The following is a 21,929-nucleotide window of genomic DNA, read 5'->3' on the forward strand; positions in this document are numbered from 1 at the left end:
CTGCACTCAAAGTAGATTTTCTAGAGCTACAGAACTCGAAATGGCGCGCTTCTAATTGCGTTGGAAAGTAGACATCCAGGGCTTTCCAGCAATATATAATACTCCATACTTTGGCCAAAAATAGACCACGTAAACTGGCGTTCAACGCCAGCTTTCTGCCCAAATCTGGCGTCCAGCGCCAGAAAAGGAGCCAAAACCAGAGTTGAACGCCCAAACTGGCACAAAAGCTAGCGTTCAACTCCAAGAAAGATCTCTACACGTGCAACACTCAAGCTCAGCCCAAACACACACCAAGTGGGCCCCGGAAGTGGATTTATGCATCAATTACTTACTCATGTAAACCCTAGTAGCTCGTTTATTATAAATAGGACCTTTTACTATTGTATTAGGCATCTTTTGAACCATCTTTGAGTCTTTTTGACCATCTTTGGACGCCTGGTTCTTAGATCAGAGGGGCTGGCCATTCGGCCATGCCTGGACCTTTCACTTATGTAATTTTAACGGTAGAGTTTCTACACTCCATAGATTAAGGTATGGAGCTCTGCTGTTCCTCAAAGATAAATGCAAAGTACTGCTGTTTTCTATTCAACTCATCTTATTTCGCTTCTAAGATATTCATTCGCACTTCAACCTGAATGTGATGAACGTGACGCTCATCACCATTCTCCCCTATGAACACGTGCCTGACAAACACTTCCGTTCTACATGAAATAAGCTAGAATGAATATCTCTTAGATCTCTTAACCGGAATCTTCGTGGCGTAAGCTAGAATGATGGCGGCATTCAAGAGAATCCGGAAAGGCTAAACCTTGTCTGTGGTATTCCGGGTAGGATTCAATGATTGAATGACTGTGACGAGCTTCAAACTCGCGATTGTTGGGCGTTAGTGACAGACGCAAAAGGATGGTGAATCCTATTCCAGCATGATCGAGAACCGACAGATGATTAGCCGTGCTGTGACAGAGCATGTGAGCATATTTTTCACTGAGAGGAGGGGATGTAGCCACTGACAACGGTGATGCCATTGCATAAAGCCAGCCATGGAAAGGAGTAAGACTGATTGGATGAAGATAGCAGGAAAGCAGAGGTTCAGAGGAACGAAAAGCATCTCCATTCGCTTATCTGAAATTCCTACCAATGATTTACATAAGTACCTCTATCCCTATTATATTAATTATTATTCGAAAACACCATTATCAATTTATATCTGCCTGACTGAGATTTGCAAGGTGACCATAGCTTGCTTCATACCAACAATCTCCGTGGTATTCGACCCTTACTCACGTAAGGTATTACTTGGACGACACAGTGCACTTGCTGGTTAGTTACACGGAGTTGTGAACCATGGTCTTGGCATCATGTTTTTGGCGCCATTTCCAGGGAAAGAAAGAGCAATGAATTTTACATAATTAAAGTGTAATCACGATTCCGCGTACCAATTGCACAGGGGTTTTGCAGTTTTGGAAAAAATCTTTTATAAACCTCGTGTAGAATCCTGCATGTCCCAAGAAACTTCATATTGCTTTAACATTAGTAGGCGATGATAATCTTTCAATTACTTCCACCTTTGCTTGATCAACCTCTATTTCCTTGTTTGAAATATGATGTCCAAGAACAATTCCTTCAGTTACCATAAAATATCATTTTTCCCAATTTAAAACTATGTTTGTTTCTTGGCATCGTTTCAGTACCAGGACTAGATGGTCAAGGCAGGAGTCAAAGGAATCGCCAAAGATAGAGAAGTCATCCATGAATACTTCAAGGAATTTTCAACCATATCTGAGAAGATGGAGAGCATACACCTTTGAAAGGTTACTAGTGCATTACAGAGGCCAAAGGGAATCTTCCTGTAAGTGAATACTCCATATGGGCATGTGAACACTGTCTTTTATCGGTCATGAGGATCTACTGCAATCTGATTGTAGCCTAAGTAGCCATCCAAGAAGTAATAGAATGCATGGCCAGCCAACCTCTCCAGTATATGGTCTATGAAAGGTAGGGGAAAGTGATCCTTTCTTGTGGCATTGTTGAGTCTCCTATAGTCGCTGCACATGCACTATCCTGTGACAATTCTTGTAGGGATCAACTCATTCCTTTCATTTTCGATCACTATCATCCCTCCTTTCTTGGGTACCACCTGCACAGGGCTTACCCAGGAATTATTTGAAATAGGATATATGATCCCAGCCTCCCAAAGCTTTGTAACCTCCTTTTGCACCACTTATTTCATAGCTGGATTTAGTCTCCTCCATGGTTGCAAAACCGGTTTACATCATCTTCGAGCCTGATTTTGTGCATGCATCGAGTAGAACTGATCCCCTTCAAGTCACCTATGGTCCATCTGAGGGCTGTTCTATGGGTTTTGAGCACTCGAAGCTGTGCTTCTTATGCCTGCTGTTGCTAGGCAGAGCTTATGATCACTGGATAGGTGTTACCATCTCCTAGGAACACGTACTTTAGGGTTGGTGGCAAAGGTTTGAGTTCGAGTTTAGAAGGTCCATCTTTCACCCCATGTGTGCCTAGCATTTCTTCTTGTTCCTCTGGTGTATCCAGTTCAGGCAGAGAATCTTCAAGAATATTATCCAGCTCCACCTCGAGTCTTTCAACCTCACACACCTCTTCAACCAGGGGTTCTATGACATCTATCCTCATGCATTCTTCTGGGGGATCGTGGGGTTTCATGGCCTTGACTTCGTTTAGTACGAACTCATCCTTATCGACTCACAGTGTTACTTCCCCCTTCTGAACGTCAATGATAGTCTTTCCTGTAGCCAGAAAAGGTCTTCCTAGAATGATGGAGGCATTCTTGTCGTCTTCCATGTCCAGTATCACGAAGTCTGCAGGAAAGGTAAAGGGTCCTCACAATCATGTCTTCAACCACTCCTAATGGGAATTTGATGGAGCGGTCAGCAAGCTGAAGGCAAATGCGGGTAGGCTTAATTTCTTGGATCTGGAGCTTCTTCATCAATGACAATGGCATTAGGTTGATGCTTGCTCCAAGATCACATAAGGATGTCTTTATGCAAGTGTCTCCAATGATGCATGGTATCACGAAGCTTCCAGGGTCTTGTAGTTTCTCAGGTAGCTTCCTCTGGATAACTGCATTGCATTCCTTAGTGAGTAGGATTGTCTCTGCCTCCTTCTAATCCCTTTTGTGACTTAATATGTCCTTCATAAACTTAGCATAGGAAGGTATTTATTCAAGAGCTTATGCAAAATGGATCTTGATCTAAAGCTTCTTAAAGATGTCTAAAAATCTGGCATATTGTTTATCCTTCTCTGCCCTCTTGAGTTTCTGGGGGTATGGTAGCTTGGCCTTAAACTCAGGGGTTTTGAGTGGTACAGGCTGAGTATCCATAGTGACTGAAGGGGGATTATCAGGACGTCTAGGGGAGATGTTCCCTGAACTGGCGTGTATGTCGCCTTCCTCTTCTGGGCATTGAACACCCCTTTTAATCCCTTATGGGCATTGAACGCCCCTGTTGCTCCCTTTTGGGCGTTCAACGCCAAAATTTATGGTCTGAGGCACTTTATTTTCTTCTTCTGGTGTAATATTTTGTGGAGGTTGAGTAGTTAAGGTTCTGCCACTCCTTAGCTCAATTATTTGGCATTCCTTAGTTATCTGCTTGGATATTCTCTGATTTATCTGGCTCACTTCTATTTCCAAGCTCTTGAGGGACGCTTGGGTCTCCTGCACCATGGTATATTGGCTCCTTGTGAGTTCCTGTAACTGTCATGTCAGCAGGTCTAGCTTTTGAACATTGCTTTATTTTGGACTAGGATCATGTCTGTGGTAGATTCTTCGTTAGATTGCCTTCTTACTACGATTCTCTCTGCTGTGTATAAGTGATGATTATTAGCCACTGTTTTAATGAGTTCCTGGACTTCCTCGGGCATTTTCATCATGTGTATGGAACCACCTACAGAATGATCCAGGGACATTCGAGCCATGTGGGAGAGTCCGTCATAGAAGATATCCAGCTTGATCCAATGGGAGAACATTTCGATGGGCATTTCCTGAGCATCGACTTGTACCTTCCCCAAGCATCGTAGAGAGACTCTCCCTTTTCTTGCTTAAAGGCCTGGATGTCCTTCCGTAGTTTAGTCAACTTTCCTGGGGGAAATATCTATTTAGAAACTTGTTGACTACTTTACTCCAAGTATCTAGGCTCTCATTTGGTTGATCATCCAACCAATCCTTTGCCTGAACCTTCATGGCAAACGAAAAGAGCAGCAGCCTGTAGACATCAGGATCTACTCTATTGGTTCTTACAGTGTCGTAAATTTTCAAGAAGTCAGAGATGAACTTGGTGGTGGGGGTGTCCATGAAACTGACAGTTTTGCTGTACAAATGTGAACAATTGCGGGTTGAGCTCAAAATTGTCTACTCCTATAGGAGGTAAGCTGATGCTCCTTCCATAGAAGTCAGGAACGGGAGCTGTATATGACCCCAATGTTCTTCTGGCTTGTGTACCCCCATCTAGATCCATTGTGATTCTAGTGTTCCTGAATAAACACGAAACAAAGAAAAGTGAGAGTCTCTATGTCAAAGTCTAGAGAGCTCCCCAGTGAGATATCAACAGAGGAATAAAGCAAATCAGGGTAATTAAACTTAATTCAAAAATAACAATGGAAGATTAAAATTAAAGATTTAAATGGAATTTTTAAAGTGATAGATAAAAAGACTAAAGAAACACCAAACTTAGCATTTGAATTTTAAGTAAGGAGAAGGTGGCAAAAATTTCGAAAATCAAAAGAAAAATGTAAACAAGAAAGAAATTGAAAAAATACATATATTTTAAAAATAAAAGAAAGACACTAAAAAGACACCAAACTAAAAAAAATTTAAATTAAGTCAAAAAATTAGAACAAAAAAAAATCAAGATCAACTGTCAAAAATCAGTAAAAGAAAAATCAACCAAAACCAAAGGACACCAAACTTAAAATTTGAAACAAAGTTCAAAAAAGAGAGAAAGATGATTAAGATGAATTTTTGAAAAATTTAAGAAAAGAAACAAAGAAGGTTCTAAAGTTTTAACAAGAAACACAATTAAATGAAAAACTAGTAAAAAGTACCGTATCTAAGTAACAAGACAACTCGTAGTTTGTCAATCTCGAACAATCCCCAGCAACGCCGCCAAAAACTTGGTGTGCGAAATTAAAACTCACACAAATTCACCGGCAAGTGCACTCGGTCATCCAAGTAATACCCCAGGGGAGTAAAGGTCGATCCCACGAGGATTGTTAGATTGAGCAAGCAATATTTATCTTGTAGGACTTAGTTAGGCAAATAGAAAAAGAGTTGTTGTTGAATTCGCATAAAACAAGTAAGTAAAGAAAAGCAATTAAAGATTGGTAAAGAGATAATATATGAAAGTAGTTAAGGCCTTAGAGGTGCTTATCTTTCTGGATTAATACTTCTTACTAAAATGCCACAGACAAGGTCAATTCTTTCAGATCGGAGGGTGAAGCTTAGAAATCTAGTTTAGCGCCACAAAAACCTCAATTACCGAAAGCTAACAGGATTGTATGTCACATATCTAATTAGCCCAGATAAATTGGGATTTAGGAGGAGAGCTTTCAAGCTGTAGCCTAAGCAAGATAACTCTGTCGAGAATCACAACTGCTCATGTAGAATATAGGGTCATACTGTTGTTCCACCCCAGATTCATAAGATTAAGAATGAAAACAACACCTTAGAATGGAATCAAACATTAATTGAAATAGATGAGTAATTATATTAATCCATAGAAATAAGTAGAGCTCCTAACCTTAAACAGGAGGTTTAATTACTCATGCTTTACAGAGAAAATGAAATAAAAGTAAAAGAAGATCTATCTGGATCTCAATGTGTATCTCCTAAATCTAAGTGATATCCTCTTTAAATAGTAAATACTAAACTTAAAAGATGTTAATTTTAATTTAAAAGTTACAGAGACAAGATGGGATAAGCTAAGGAGTGCTAAAATCCACTTTTGGCCCACTTTGGATAAGATAAGATTGGATAAGCTAAGGGTGTTGAATGCTAAGAAGGGGGTGAATTTGCTGGCTTCTGCTCCCTGGCTGGTGTTGAACACCAGTTTTGGGCATTCAACTTGGGAGGTTAGTCCTTCATGGGCGTTAAACGCCCATTCTTGGTGTTTAACGCCTATTTTGGCATTCATTCTAGAATAGAAGTATAGACTATTATATATTGTTGGAAATCTCTTAAAGTTAGCTTTGCAACGGGGTTAGAAGCAAAAGAATGTGAAAGGATTAAAGTTAATTCACCCTTATGAACACATTAAAAACCCAATGATGAACACAATTTATTAGATGCAAGGGAATTAAGTTTGGTGTCCCAAGGGACACTCATCAGTTGCAATTTCAATTGCTCATATTAAAAAGGAATGTGAAGGATTCTTTTGTCATTACTAATGGGGTTTCAGTTTTTATTTTTCAGGAGAGAGAATGGGGCCAACATGATTGATATCTCATAAAGCAAGAAGTCAAAGTGTACTTGCACTTTGGAACTCAACACATGCAGGAAGCAAAAAGGGGTAAGGATTGGCACCTTTTCCCACGCTAGGCGCAACTCCCCATGTGGGAAAACATTGAATTGCTTCCACTTCCCACCATTCAGACCACACTTTCCACCCCTATAAAAACCCCCTTACTTTTCCCACCTCTCCCCCCACTTCAAACCCCAACCTCACACACGGAAAGACCCTCACAATTCCTTCTTTCTTTTCATCTCCTTCTTTCTTTTCATCTCCTTTTTTCTTCTCTTTACCTTTTTTTTATTCTACTTGATTAGGGACAATCAAGCCCTAAGTTTGGTGTTGGAGCAAAACTGTGTTTTGCTTGCTCTCTCTCTTGCAACTTTCTTCAACTTTCTTTAACACTTCAAACACATTTTCTTTACCACAATGGCACCACCAAGAGCCTCATCAACAAAGAAAAGAAAGACCAAGGAACCAACCTCAGGGTCCTCAAGCCACAATGAATACAAGTTCCTCTCATCATTCAACCAAAACCAATTTTATGGTTGGGTGAGTGAGAGGCAAATCATTCCGGAAGTTGGTTTTCAATTGGGGAGAAACGAGCACCCTGAGATCAACAGGAAGATAAACAGTAGAGGCTGGGCACTCTTGTGCAACCCACCAAGGAAGGTGGTGGAAAGCTTAGTAAGAGAGTTCTACGCTAATGCTGTTCCTCAGCCAGGGCAACCCTATGGCTATCTTAGCTATGTTAGGGGGAAATCCATTAACTATAGCCCCTTCAACATAGATAGGATGTTCATGGTGAAGCAAACAAGCTCCACTCGGAGCTATAAAGAAAGAATGAAGCAAGGAGACCCAGGATTTAATGAAATCCTTAATAAGATTTGTGTGTTGAAAGTGCTATGGATAAATGACAAAGATGGGAGACCCAACCAGCTGAGGAGAAGAGATTTGAGTCCCCAAGCTAGAGGGTGGCTGGATTTTGTGAGAAGATCTCTCAACCCAACATCCAACACATCTGAGGTAACACTTGAAAGAGCTGTGCTCATATACAGCATCATGAAAGGTGAGAATGTGAATGTTGGGGAGATGATAGCCAACAACATCAATAGGGTACTGAAAAGTACCAAGGGTAGCACAAGGCAAGCATTTCCCAGCATCATCCAAAGGCTGTGTGATAAAGCAGGGGTGGAGAAGATTATTGATGAGGTGCTGGTAGAACAAGACAAGCCCATAACTGCCAAGAAGATGGCAAAAGTGGTGGCTGTCAACCCACTTGAGAGGAGAAGGGTGCATAGAAGACATGCTCATGTGCCACAAAGGCAACCACATCACCTAGCACTTCAACTACCACCATATCAACAATACCAACAATTTCCTGAAGGTTTCAACTAGGAGCAATTGCAAGGAGACATACACCAAATGAAGGGAGACATACATTATCTGAGAGAGGATGTCAACCAACTCAAGGGTAATCAACAACAACAATGGGACCAAGTGAATCAGAACATACAACAACTCCAAGGGAGTTTGGAGCACATGAGGAAGGAGCAGCAAGAACAATTTGACTGGGGAGAAATGCAAAGTGCACTCAACAAGATAGTAGAGCAAAATAAATGGCAGCAGAGGAACCTTGCTGAGTTCAGAAATCTTTATGATGCCAGAACTATTTCAAGGAGGTAATATGATATCAACACACAAGCGAAGCTGAATCACTTGTGTAATGCCGTGGCTGCCTTAAACCCTGGATTCCCAACATTCATGCAAGGAATGGAGGAGTTAAGTGCAAGACAAGAGGAAATTCTGGCCAAGCACAAGGAGGATGAAAGAAATTACATGAGGAGGCTAGGATTTTGGAAGCCCAAAGATACAAAGGCTCAAGAGGGATCCATTAAAAAGGATGATGATGACTCCTCCCCTTCCACAAAGAAAGACAAAGGAAAAGGGCCAATGAACTGAAACTGCTAAGGTTGTTGAGTTCCATGGTTGACACTCTCAAATTTCTGAATTTCTGTTTAGTTTCTTTATCTTATAAATTTCTGTTTAATAATAAATAGCAATGCTAGGATAGTTTATGTTTATGCTTAGTTTTTTTAATACCCTGAAGTCTTGTATGAGTCATTTGAATTACAAGAAAGAAAATGCAATGTTAAAGTTCAAGTTTTTTCAACATCAATAAAAGTTTAGTTTGTTTCCTTAAGAGTCATTGTGAGTGTTACAAAAACAAGAGCAAAAGAGACTAAGACCAAGTGTGACTGTAAAAAAAAAAACTAAAGAGATAAGGAACTAAGTGTAGAACCTTGAATTAACTGAAAAGAAAATGAGTCATGAAAAGCAACTAGGCCTAGAAGGTATGACAAGTAAAAGCTAAGGGGTGTTCCTTGAATATCTATAGAACCAAGAAGTAGTAAGCAATAAAGACCTAAGGCTCTGAGCATCAATTACTAGGATGGAAAGAAACACTAAATAGCTCAAAAAAGAGTTAGAAAACCTAGTAGATGCTTGTGGTGAAGATGTGTCAAGAAGAGACCTGGGAAAGTAAATTCTTAGGGGTGTCTCAACACCTAGTACCCTAAAGCCAACTGGTTTGGGAGTGCTAATTGAAAGCCTAACTAAAGGGTTGTCTTGAGACAAAACATTTTGAGTCGTGGTCAATGAAAAAGAAAAAGTGAAAAGAATAGAACAATCAAAAGAGAATGAAATAACTCTTACTACATCAAGGTGACAATCAATAAAAAGGACCCCTGAAGCTTATACTTAGAATAACCTTCAAGAACCTAGGAGTTCTGTGTGACATTGAAATAGAAATGTTCCTGTTTTAAACACTTAGCCTCATCCTTAGTAATGTTGCATCCATTCAAGGTCAAGTCTCAATTTATGTAAGAACTACTCACATCAATTTGCTTGGGACAAGCAAAGCTTAAGTTTGGTGTTGTGATGACTTGCATCATCTACCCTTTTTTCTTTCATAAAAAGGACCATAAAAGAGCATAATCTCATTCGATCATTGCAATTCATGCACTATTTGATGATATTATGGTACATTGCTTTGAAATGGGTTTGTGCTTAATTTCAGGTGAAAAAGACATCAAAAAGGGGAAGAAAACAACAAAATAAGCTGGGCGTGTGAAACTGGCGTGCCACTTGAAGCAAACGCCACAAAAATGTATGGGCTTGGCACGCCAGTATTGAATTCCGGTCATCAACGCGCACGCGTCAGGCACGCATACGCGTGGGTTGCTGCACGTGACTCACTAAAGGCAACTCGTGGCCAGCAATTTCTGGAACATTTTGGGCCCAATCCAACTCATTTTTGATGCTATTTCATGCAGAATTCAAGCTTGGACAAGGGGGAGCAATTGTTTTGGAGTTTTTGCATCATGTAGCTTAGTTTCTAGAGAAAAAAGCTCCCTCTTCTCTCTAGAATTAGGGTTCCTAGGGTTAATTGCATCATAGATCCATGTTTAATTCCTTGCTTTCATCTTGTTTCTTCTACATTTTTATGCTCTAGAGATGTAACTCTCTTGCTCTCTCTTGTTAATTTTCCTTTTTGCTCTCTTTTGTGATTATAAACTCTTGATGGATTTGGATCTCTTTTAATGAATTTTGATATTTGATGTTCCCTTATTATTTTATTGAGTTCTTGATTTTACTTTCCTTGCAATTGGTAGCTGTTAGATTTTATTATCCTTGCACATTTACCATGCTTTTCATTTATACCCACCAAGTGTTTGACAAAATGCTTGGTTGGGCTTTAAAGTAGACCTTGAGCATTCTTGGCTTGGAAAGAGTAATTAGGTGATCTTGAGTCATGAATACCCAACTCATGTTGGTGACCTAGAGTTTTTAGCTAATATTGTTTCTATTGACACTAATCTCTTGCTAATTCAATTAGTAGGTGATTAGGACTTTTGGATTGAGATTAGCTAGTCTTATTAGACTTTCTTCGAGTATGAGGATAACATGATACCTTCCTCCATCGTCGGGGATGACGTAATAAGATAAATTCTTGTTTATTATTTTGATATGATTGATTAGTCTTGTTTGACGTTCTCCCTATATGAAGATAACATGATACCTTCTTCCATTTGCCGGAGCTGACTAAATAGGATGAATTAATCAGTGTATGACTAGGATAGAAAGCCTATGTTCTTGATCCTTGCTATGAATGTCTCTCTTTAATAATTGCTTTCTTTAAATTCCTTACTTGATTTATTTTTCTTTCCATTTAAATTCTTGCCCATTTAATTTCTTGCCCTTTTATAAATCAAACCCCCTTGCATCTTCATAGCCAATAATCCTTCACTTCATTGCAATTCCTTGTGAGACAACCCGAAGTTTAAATACTTAGGTTAATTCTTATTGGGGTTTGTACTTGTGACAACTCAAATTTTTATGTGAGAATTATTTGTTGGTTTGGAGCTATACTTACAACGAAGTTCTTATTTCTATAAGAGAAATTCTAAACCGACACGATAATTCTTCGCTATCAGGCCCATCATCTTCATCATCCAGAGCAGGCACTATCTTGCCATCCTCTACCAAATTGTCCAAGTGATGCGGGTGGAAACTTGTCTCTCAACAAATCTCTTTTCGGCAAGTGTACCGAATTTGTCGTCAAGTAAAAACTCACAATAGAGTGAGGTCAAATCCCACAGGGATTGATTGATCAAGCAACTTTAATTAGAAGAATGTTCTAGTTGAGCGAATCCAGAATTTGGGTTGAGAGTTGCAGAAAATAAAATGGCGGGAATGTAAATAATAGAAAAGTAAATGCTAGAATTAAAGGACTGGAAGTAAATGTCTGAAATTAAATTGCAGAATTTTAAATGGGAATGGGGGATTTGCTCATAAAAGTAAATGGCAGAAATTAAAGAGAATGGGTAGATCAGAGATGGGGAGTTCATTGGGCTTAGGAGATGTTGCAATTCTCCGGATCAAGTTCATTTTCATCTCTTTCTCAATCAATGCACTCATTGATCTCCTTGGCAATCTTAAGTGATTGAATTACAATTTCTTGCAATTCAATCTCTCAAATCTTGATCAATAGCCAATTCTTTGGTCAATTGCTCATGAGAAGAGATGAAGTATAGTCACTGATTATACCACATACATTTCCCAAATCAAGTATTGAGAGGGTTATAGTCACACACCCATCCAAACCCAATTTGGTCCAGCATGAGAAAGCAATTCTAGCTTGATCTCTTCATTCCTCTTTCAAGGTTCAAAAGAGATCCAATTTTGAATAGCTTCTCTTCCAAGATAACTACTCAATTGGATGAAGATCGAAAGCTTTCAAGTAAAATCAAGAGAAAAGATAGAAGAAGAATAATGAAAATTAGTATTGATCCATCAAATTACAACAGAGCTCCCTAACCCAATGAAAGGGGTTTAGTTGTTCATAGCTCTAGAAAATGAAAATAAAGATGGAGAATACATCATAGAACTAGAAATTGCAGAGAAAGTATAATACAGAGAGTAATTCCCTTTTTCCAACTTCCAGAACTCTTTATCAAATTCAAAGCTACTCCTATAGTTAGTGACAATGTTGAGTGTCACTAACGTTCTTGAAGTTTGGCAAGGCCACGTTAGAAGCCACGTTAACCTAGTTAACGTGGACTCTAATGTGAGATCTAGGGGCACATTGGAACGTTGGTGACAATGTTGAGTGTCACTAACGTTGGCTCATCATTCATTCCTCATCGTTAGCTTCCACGTTAACTAAGTTAACGTAGAAGTTAACATGGCTCCTTGGGGGTTGTGTGGTTGCTTCCAATGTTAGTGACGATGTTGAGTGTTACTAACGTTGTCGACAACTCTCACTTCTTACGTTAGCTCCCACGTTAACCAAGTTAACGTGGAGGTTAACGTTGTGTGTTGCATCCTTAGGCCAACGTTAGTGACAATGTTGAATGTCACCAACGTTGGCTTCTCTTCCCCCTTTAACGTTAGAGGCCACGTTAACTAGGTTAACGTGGGCTCTAACGTGGCCACTCATGAGTGTTTGCCAACGTTAGTGACAATGTTAAGTGTCACTAACGTTGGCTCAACTTCTCTTCTCCACGTTAGAGTGCATGTTAACTTAGTTAACGTGACTCTTAACATGGGCAATGATGGCTTTGAGAGTGTTATTGGCAATCACTTTTCTCATTAACCTTGCAAGTTACCTCCCTTTCCTTGCTTCCTTTGGTCCTGAAATCAAGCAACAGAGTGCATCAAAGTTCTAGTCCAAGTCATGGGTAATGCAGCATACAATTTGTCACTAAATTCATGCAAAATCCTCATGAAATAATGTAAAATTGAAAAATGTATGCTTGAATCAAGGTGTAGGTGAATATTTACCCAAAATTAGCTTATTTCCTAAAGAAATGCATGAAGCTACCCTAAAAATAGTAAAGAAAAGGTCAGTAAAACTGGCCAAGATGTCCTGGCATCACAACACCAAACTTAAAGCTTGCTTGTCCCTAAGCAAGTACTGGAACAAGAGAATGATGAATGGAATATCCAGAGGAATGAGTCATTCTTGTGGAAGTCATATCACTGATTTTATGGTGGTTTCATGCATAGCAACTTAGGTTCATTCCTGGCTTTCAGACCTTTATCATGTCTTAAAACACTCACTTTGCTTACATCCCATGAGACTTTTATTCATTGATCCCTTTATTGTCATTTCAGAGCTTATTGGTGTTCTTAGGCTAAGTGCTCTGTAAGGGGGCAACTTTTTAAGATAAGCTTTCAGCCAACACTTCCGAACCAGTTGGTTCAAGGTGCTAGGTGTTAAAGCACCCCTAAGGACTTACTCCCTCAAGTCTCTCCCCCGTACATACACACCACAGGCATATAGTTCATTTATTTTCTTTCTTGAGACCTTGGTGTCCAGCACTTCTTTCGGTTACTAAATGCTCTGTGGTGAGGGTTACTCTTGATAGTGGATTTTTAGCTGATAATCCCAGGTTAGTTAACCCAAGTTACCAAGTGATAAAGCACCCCTGAGAGCTTATTCATCCAAGTAGATCCCTCACACAGGAGCACCACAGACACTTGTCTCAAGGTCCAAACCATTGGTGCCTAGCCTTATTGCTTACTCTTTTTCTTTTGTTTTTCACTTCCATTATTCTTTCCCTTTTCTCTTATTAGGATCTTGTTATTAACTTAGTCTCATGGGTATATCCAAAGTAAAGTATTCAGGATAGATAGTTGTCCTCCTAGCCTTGTGGTTGAACCAACATAGCTAACTTATGACTACCCCAAAGATTCATAAATGCACTTCCACATTATGAACTCTACTCTGGTCTTTTAAAAAAAATAAACATTCTCTTCTTCATTTGATTTAAAATGGACAAGCTTACATGTAAATAAGGGAAAGATGCAGTGACATTTAAACCAGATATCATGGACCTATTCAGAAAGAAAACTTAAAAGACAGAATTTAAAAAGTTTAAACATAACATGGAAGCAGGTTCTATTTCATACAAGATCTTCCTTATTTAAAGCATAGAAAACGATGGACTAAAAAGAACTCCACCACCTTTCATTCATGTGGATGCCCATGCTCCCATCCTTGCTTGTCCTCATTGTGTCTCTCTTTAGTGCTTGTGCTCCCACTTCCTTTGCCTTTTCCAAGCAGCTTCTTCCAGAAACCACCATCTTCCATCTTCTTCTTGAGTGTCTCCTTTTGCTGTTTCACCTTCCTCTCTTCTTGTTCTACAAAATATTTTTGGACCTCATCATATGTAGGGATGGCATAGTGTAGCTGATGCATATTACTAGTCATGTAGTTCAACTTGGCTTGAGTGTTCACATAGAACTCCTCCCTATGTAGTTGCCTTCCTTCATTGAGTACACTGAACTCATTGAAAGTTTTCATTTGGGCTATCTGCCGCTTGTTGAGTTATTGCAAGTGCTTCTCTTGAAGTTCTTGCCTCTCATTCACTTGGTTGATGGCTTGAGTGAGTCTGGAGTAGTGTTCCTGCTGCTGCTCTATTTGTTGTTTTTGCCATGCTTCCTGTTGGCTCAGCCAGTTGGTTTGAAGGTTCAGTATTTGCTCTTGTCCTTCCATATGTCTCATCCCCAAATCCTCAATGGCTCTTAGAAGGTGACTCATGTTCAAGTTGGCTGGATCAGAATACTCTCCTTGTTGATATTCTTCCTGATAAGGTTCCTCTTGGTGAACTCTTTCTTTTGCTTTTGGTTTTCCTATTTGTGGTCTTCTTTGTTGTTGAGCAGGTGTAGTATAAACCAATCGCTCGAGTGTAACTGGCCTCCCTAGGTTTACCCAGTCTGGATTGATTTGAGCAAGCCGAAAGTATGAAGTGTGGAGAGTGGGAATTTGAGTGTGAGGAATGATCATGCACTAAGGTTCACTTATATAGGGAGGTCATGAGTGGATGGAAGGTGTGGATTGCAGGGATTGTTGCTTGATGAACGGTTGGGGTTGTGTATGAAGGAAGGACAAGGATCATCACTTAATGAGAGTGATTGGTTCGGTCTTCAAGGGTCTTCTTTCTCCAATGTTGCATGGCAGCGTTTCCCCATGCGTTCCCTCCTCAGACATGTGTGTAGTGCTCTTCATTAAGTGGCGAAATCTCCCCCATTTAATTGTCCAATCAATCCCTTTTTATGCTTCTTTTCCTTTCCTATAAAGATTTAAAATAAACCTTCATCAGGGTGGTTGGTAGTGCTTAAAGTCCTCCCCTCTTGCTGTGGACTTGTATCCATTGGTTGGATCAATGATCTCCACATGTTCCAGGGAAAGAACTCTGTTGATAGTGAAGACCTTGGGTAACTGAGATGGTACAGTGGGGAGATTAGGGGGAATATCTGGGAAGTAAGCTGAGACAATTCTATCCCGTGGAGAGAAGTCTTCCGTAGGGATTTTTTTGTTCCTCCACCTCCTTGGTACCTTCTTCTTTGTTTCTTTTGATGTTGCCTTCCCCTTGGTGACCTCTTTTACTAAAGGAGTTGTGGTGTTGTCTTCACCTGCCACTAGAGGTTTAGGTTCCTCCAACTTTTCCTTGAGCTGTGGCAATTGCTGTTTTCCTTGTTTATCTATTAAGGGGATCTCAGAATGAACTGGCTGTGCTTCAGTGCTTGTTTCCTTGTCCTCTTGATCTATTTCTTGTGAGAGTTTGAAAACATTGAAGCTGAGTCGTTCATCATGGATTCTCAATATTAGCTCCCCTTTCTCTACATCGATAAGTGCTCTGGCCGTAGCTAGGAATGGTCTTCCCAATATGATTGGATGAGTGTGACTCTCTTCCATGTCGAGGATGACAAAGTCTGTTGGGAGAAAGTATTTCCCAACCTTTAGCAACACATTTTCCACCACTCCTATTGCTTGCTTTTGAGTTTTGTCAGCCAGTCTGATGATTACATCTGTGGGTATTATCTCATTGATCTGCAGCCTCTTCGCCGTTTACATGCAGAGATGCAAACAAGTCTAGGAACCTTGAGTATATTCTCTTTCCCACAACACCATTGAGCAGTTGAGGGAAGGGTGCATAGAGCTTCAACAGCTCTTGTTGTGAGATTTCTGGTTCTTGGCGATCTCTATCCTCCTTCTTTGTTGAGTTGTCTTCAGGTTGTTTGCAAAGTTTGCCTTGCTTGTCTTCAGTCTCTTGATCACTCGCAGTGACCATTTTGCAATCTTCCCATCTTACTTTCTTTGCTTCTCCTTTGGGGTTTTTCTCCGTGTCACTTGGGAAGCTATCAGTAGGTTTGGGAATCTTCTCAGCTAAATAACCCACCTGGAATTCCAGCTTCCTGATGGTCTCTCCCTGGTTCTTAATATTGGCTTGCACCTCCTCTTTGAACACCTTATTTTCTTAAATCTCTTGGCATATTCCTTCAAGTAAGGCTTCAATCTTAGAGATCTTGTCATCAATTGATGAGTGATTCGGAGCAGATGTGCTATTTTGGTTTTGATAGGCGTGTAGAGAAGTGTTGTTGTGGGGGTGTTGAGATGTCCTCTGTGTGAATTGCTGGTGAGCTGCATTGTTGTTGGAGTTGTAACGTCTCTGGTCTTGGTTTTGATCTTGCTCACTTCCCCACCCAAAGTTTGGGTGGTTTCTCCATCTAGGGTTGTAGGTATTGGAGTATGGATCATAGTTTTTCCTTGGTGAATTCCCAATGTAGTTGGCTTGCTCCTGAATCCCCTCTGCTTCTCCATTCACTCCTTCTTAGGTTGTTGATGAAGTGGAGATTGCTGCTACTTGGTTCATCTCCAGCTTCTTGGTGAGGTCAGCCAGCTGCTGGGTAATAAGCTTGTTTTGGGCCAACAGAGCATCTACATTGTTTAGCTCCATTACTCCTCTTGTGTTCCCTCTTTCGGAAGCATAGAAGTAGTCGTTCTCTGCTACTGTTTCAATAACATCTATGGCTTCCTCAATAGTCTTCTTCTTGTTCAAAGATCCTCCGGATGAATGGTCTACGGCCTTCTTTGACTCATAAGAGAGTCCTTCATAGAAAATGTGCAGATGCACCCATTCGTTGAACATATCTGGTGGGCACCTCCTTGTTAGGTCTTTAAACCTCTCCCAAGCTTCATATAGAGTCTCACCATCTTGTTGCCTGAAAGTTTGGACCTCAGCTCTCAGCCTATTGATTCGTTGAGGAGGGTAAAATCTTGCTAAGAATTTGTTCACCACGTCTTTCCAAGTTGTCAAGCTTTCCCTTGAGAAAGATTCCAGCCACTTGGCTGCTTTGTCCCTAAGTGAGAATGGAAATAGGAGCAGTCTATAAGCGTCAGGGTGAACACCATTAGACTTCACTGTGTCACATATTCTCAGGATGGTGGTCAAATGTTGATTGGGGTCTTCTTGAACACCTCCTCCAAACGAATAGTTAACCTTGAGGAAGCAAGGAAGCAAGGCATGATGCGTGGAAAACTTGTCTTTCAACAAATCTCCCTTCGGCAAGTGTACCGAATTTGTCGTCAAGTAAAAACTCACAATAGAGTGAGGTTGAATCCCACAGGGATTGATTGATCAAGCAACTTTAATTAGAAGAATGTTCTAGTTGAGCGAATCCAGAATTTGGGTTGAGAGTTGCAGAAAATAAAATGGTGGAAATGTAAATAACAGAAAAGTAAATGCTAGAATTAAAGGACTGGAAGTAAATGACTGAAATTAAATTGCAGAATTTTAAATGGGAATGGGGGATTTGTTCATAAAAGTAAATGGCAGAAATTAAAGAGAATGGGTAGATCAGAGATGGGTAGTTCATTGGGCTTAGGAGATGTTGCAATTCTCCAGATCAAGTTCATTTTCATCTCTTCCTCAATCAGTGCACTCATTGATCTCCTTGGCAATCTTAAGTGATTGAATTACAATTTCTTACAATTTAATCTCTCAAATCTTGATCAATAGCCAATTCATTGGTCAATTGCTCATGGGAAGAGATGAAGTATGGTCACTGATTATACCACATGCATTTCCCAAATCAAGTATTGAGAGGGTTATAGTCACATACCCATCCAAACCCAATTTGGTCCAACATGAGAAAGCAATTCTAGCTTGATCTCTTCATTCCTCTTTCAAGGTTCAAAAGAGATCCAAGTTTTTGAATAGCTTCTCTTCCAAGATAACTACTCAATTGGATGAAGATCGAAAGCTTTCAAGTATAATCAAGAGAAAAGATAGAAGAAGAATAATGAAAATTAGTATTGATCCATCAAATTACAACAGAGCTCCCTAACCCAATGAAAGGGGTTTAGTTGTTCATAGCTCTAGAAAATGAAAATAAAGATGGAGAACACATCATAGAACTAGAAATTGCAGAGAAAGTAAAATACACAGAGTAATTCCCTTTTTCCAACTTCCAGAACTCTTTATCAATTCAAAGCTACTCCTATATATACTATTCTTCTTAGCTTCTAGTTTGCTCTTCATGTCTTGGGCCTTTGGATCTTGAGTTTGAAGCAGTTCTTTTCTTCATTTGGGCTTGGCTATACTTGCAGAGAGAAAGTGCTAAGTGGGCAGAGACTTTAGCTCAGGGCGTTAGGCGTGTTAACATTTAGTGAAAGTATAAGTTCGAGAACGTTAGTGACACTTAACATTTTCACTAACGTTCCAATGTACCCCTTTCCCTCACGTTAGAGCCCACGTTAACTAGGTTAACGTGGCTTCTAACGTGGCCTTGCCAACCTTCGAGAACGTTAGTGACACTCAACATTGTCACTAACGTTCCAATGTGCCCCTAGATCTCACGTTAGAGTCCACGTTAACTAGGTTAACGTGGCTTCTAACGTGGCCATTCTTAGCCATCCCAACGTTAGTGACAATGTTGAGTGTCACCAACGTTGGCTCATCATTCATTCCTCATCGTTTGCTTCCACGTTAACTAAGTTAACGTGGAAGTTAACGTGGCTCCTTGGGGGTTGTGTGGTTGCTTCCAACGTTAGTGACAATGTTGAGGGTCACTAACGTTGGCAAACACTCATGAGTGGCCATGTTAGAGCCCATGTTAACCTAGTTAACGTGGACTCTACCGTGAGATCTAGGGGCACATTGGACCGTTAGTGACAATGTTGAGGGTCACTAACGTTGGCAAACACTCATGAGTGGCCATGTTAGAGCCCATGTTAACCTAGTTAACGTGGACTCTACCGTGAGATCTAGGGGCACATTGGACCGTTAGTGACAATGTTGAGGGTCACTAACGTTGGCAAACACTCATGAGTGGCCATGTTAGAGCCCATGTTAACCTAGTTAACGTGGACTCTACCGTGAGATCTAGGGGCACATTGGACCGTTAGTGACAATGTTGAGGGTCACTAACGTTGGCAAACACTCATGAGTGGCCATGTTAGAGCCCATGTTAACCTAGTTAACGTGGACTCTACCGTGAGATCTAGGGGCACATTGGACCGTTAGTGACAATGTTGAGGGTCACTAACGTTGGCAAACACTCATGAGTGGCCATGTTAGAGCCCATGTTAACCTAGTTAACGTGGACTCTACCGTGAGATCTAGGGGCACATTGGACCGTTAGTGACAATGTTGAGGGTCACTAACGTTGGCAAACACTCATGAGTGGCCATGTTAGAGCCCATGTTAACCTAGTTAACGTGGACTCTACCGTGAGATCTAGGGGCACATTGGACCGTTAGTGACAATGTTGAGGGTCACTAACGTTGGCAAACACTCATGAGTGGCCATGTTAGAGCCCATGTTAACCTAGTTAACGTGGACTCTACCGTGAGATCTAGGGGCACATTGGACCGTTAGTGACAATGTTGAGGGTCACTAACGTTGGCAAACACTCATGAGTGGCCATGTTAGAGCCCATGTTAACCTAGTTAACGTGGACTCTACCGTGAGATCTAGGGGCACATTGGACCGTTAGTGACAATGTTGAGGGTCACTAACGTTGGCAAACACTCATGAGTGGCCATGTTAGAGCCCATGTTAACCTAGTTAACGTGGACTCTACCGTGAGATCTAGGGGCACATTGGACCGTTAGTGACAATGTTGAGGGTCACTAACGTTGGCAAACACTCATGAGTGGCCATGTTAGAGCCCATGTTAACCTAGTTAACGTGGACTCTACCGTGAGATCTAGGGGCACATTGGACCGTTAGTGACAATGTTGAGGGTCACTAACGTTGGCAAACACTCATGAGTGGCCATGTTAGAGCCCATGTTAACCTAGTTAACGTGGACTCTACCGTGAGATCTAGGGGCACATTGGACCGTTAGTGACAATGTTGAGGGTCACTAACGTTGGCAAACACTCATGAGTGGCCATGTTAGAGCCCATGTTAACCTAGTTAACGTGGACTCTACCGTGAGATCTAGGGGCACATTGGACCGTTAGTGACAATGTTGAGGGTCACTAACGTTGGCAAACACTCATGAGTGGCCATGTTAGAGCCCATGTTAACCTAGTTAACGTGGACTCTACCGTGAGATCTAGGGGCACATTGGACCGTTAGTGACAATGTTGAGGGTCACTAACGTTGGCAAACACTCATGAGTGGCCATGTTAGAGCCCATGTTAACCTAGTTAACGTGGACTCTACCGTGAGATCTAGGGGCACATTGGACCGTTAGTGACAATGTTGAGGGTCACTAACGTTGGCAAACACTCATGAGTGGCCATGTTAGAGCCCATGTTAACCTAGTTAACGTGGACTCTACCGTGAGATCTAGGGGCACATTGGACCGTTAGTGACAATGTTGAGGGTCACTAACGTTGGCAAACACTCATGAGTGGCCATGTTAGAGCCCATGTTAACCTAGTTAACGTGGACTCTACCGTGAGATCTAGGGGCACATTGGACCGTTAGTGACAATGTTGAGGGTCACTAACGTTGGCAAACACTCATGAGTGGCCATGTTAGAGCCCATGTTAACCTAGTTAACGTGGACTCTACCGTGAGATCTAGGGGCACATTGGACCGTTAGTGACAATGTTGAGGGTCACTAACGTTGGCAAACACTCATGAGTGGCCATGTTAGAGCCCATGTTAACCTAGTTAACGTGGACTCTACCGTGAGATCTAGGGGCACATTGGACCGTTAGTGACAATGTTGAGGGTCACTAACGTTGGCAAACACTCATGAGTGGCCATGTTAGAGCCCATGTTAACCTAGTTAACGTGGACTCTACCGTGAGATCTAGGGGCACATTGGACCGTTAGTGACAATGTTGAGGGTCACTAACGTTGGCAAACACTCATGAGTGGCCATGTTAGAGCCCATGTTAACCTAGTTAACGTGGACTCTACCGTGAGATCTAGGGGCACATTGGACCGTTAGTGACAATGTTGAGGGTCACTAACGTTGGCAAACACTCATGAGTGGCCATGTTAGAGCCCATGTTAACCTAGTTAACGTGGACTCTACCGTGAGATCTAGGGGCACATTGGACCGTTAGTGACAATGTTAAGTGGCACTAACGTTGGCTCATCATTCATTCCTCATCGTTTGCTTCCACGTTAACTAAGTTAACGTGGAAGTTAACGTTGTGTGTTGCATCCTTAGGCCAACGTTAGTGACAATGTTGAATGTCACTAACGTTGGCTTCTCTTCCCCCTTTAACGTTACAGGCCACGTTAACTAGGTTAACGTGGGCTCTAACGTGGCCACTCATGAGTGTTTGCCAACGTTAGTGACAATGTTAAGTGTCACTAACGTTGGCTCAACTTCCCTTCTCCACGTTAGAGTGCACGTTAACTTAGTTAACGTGACTCTTAACGTGGGCAATGATGGCTTTGAGAGTGTTATTGGCAATCACTTTTCTCATTAACCTTGCAAGTTACCTCCCTTTCCTTGCTTCCTTTGGTCCTGAAATCAAGCAACAGAGTGCATCAAAGTTCTAGTCCAAGTCATGGGTAATGCAGCATACAATTTGTCACTAAATTCATGCAAAATCCTCATGAAATAATGTAAAATTGCACAATGTATGCTTGAAAGGGGTAGGAAGTGAATATCTACCCAAAACTA

The sequence above is a fragment of the Arachis ipaensis genome, chromosome B09 (genome assembly GCF_000816755.2).
Source record: "Arachis ipaensis cultivar K30076 chromosome B09, Araip1.1, whole genome shotgun sequence".
NCBI classification, from domain to species: domain Eukaryota; kingdom Viridiplantae; phylum Streptophyta; class Magnoliopsida; order Fabales; family Fabaceae; genus Arachis; species Arachis ipaensis.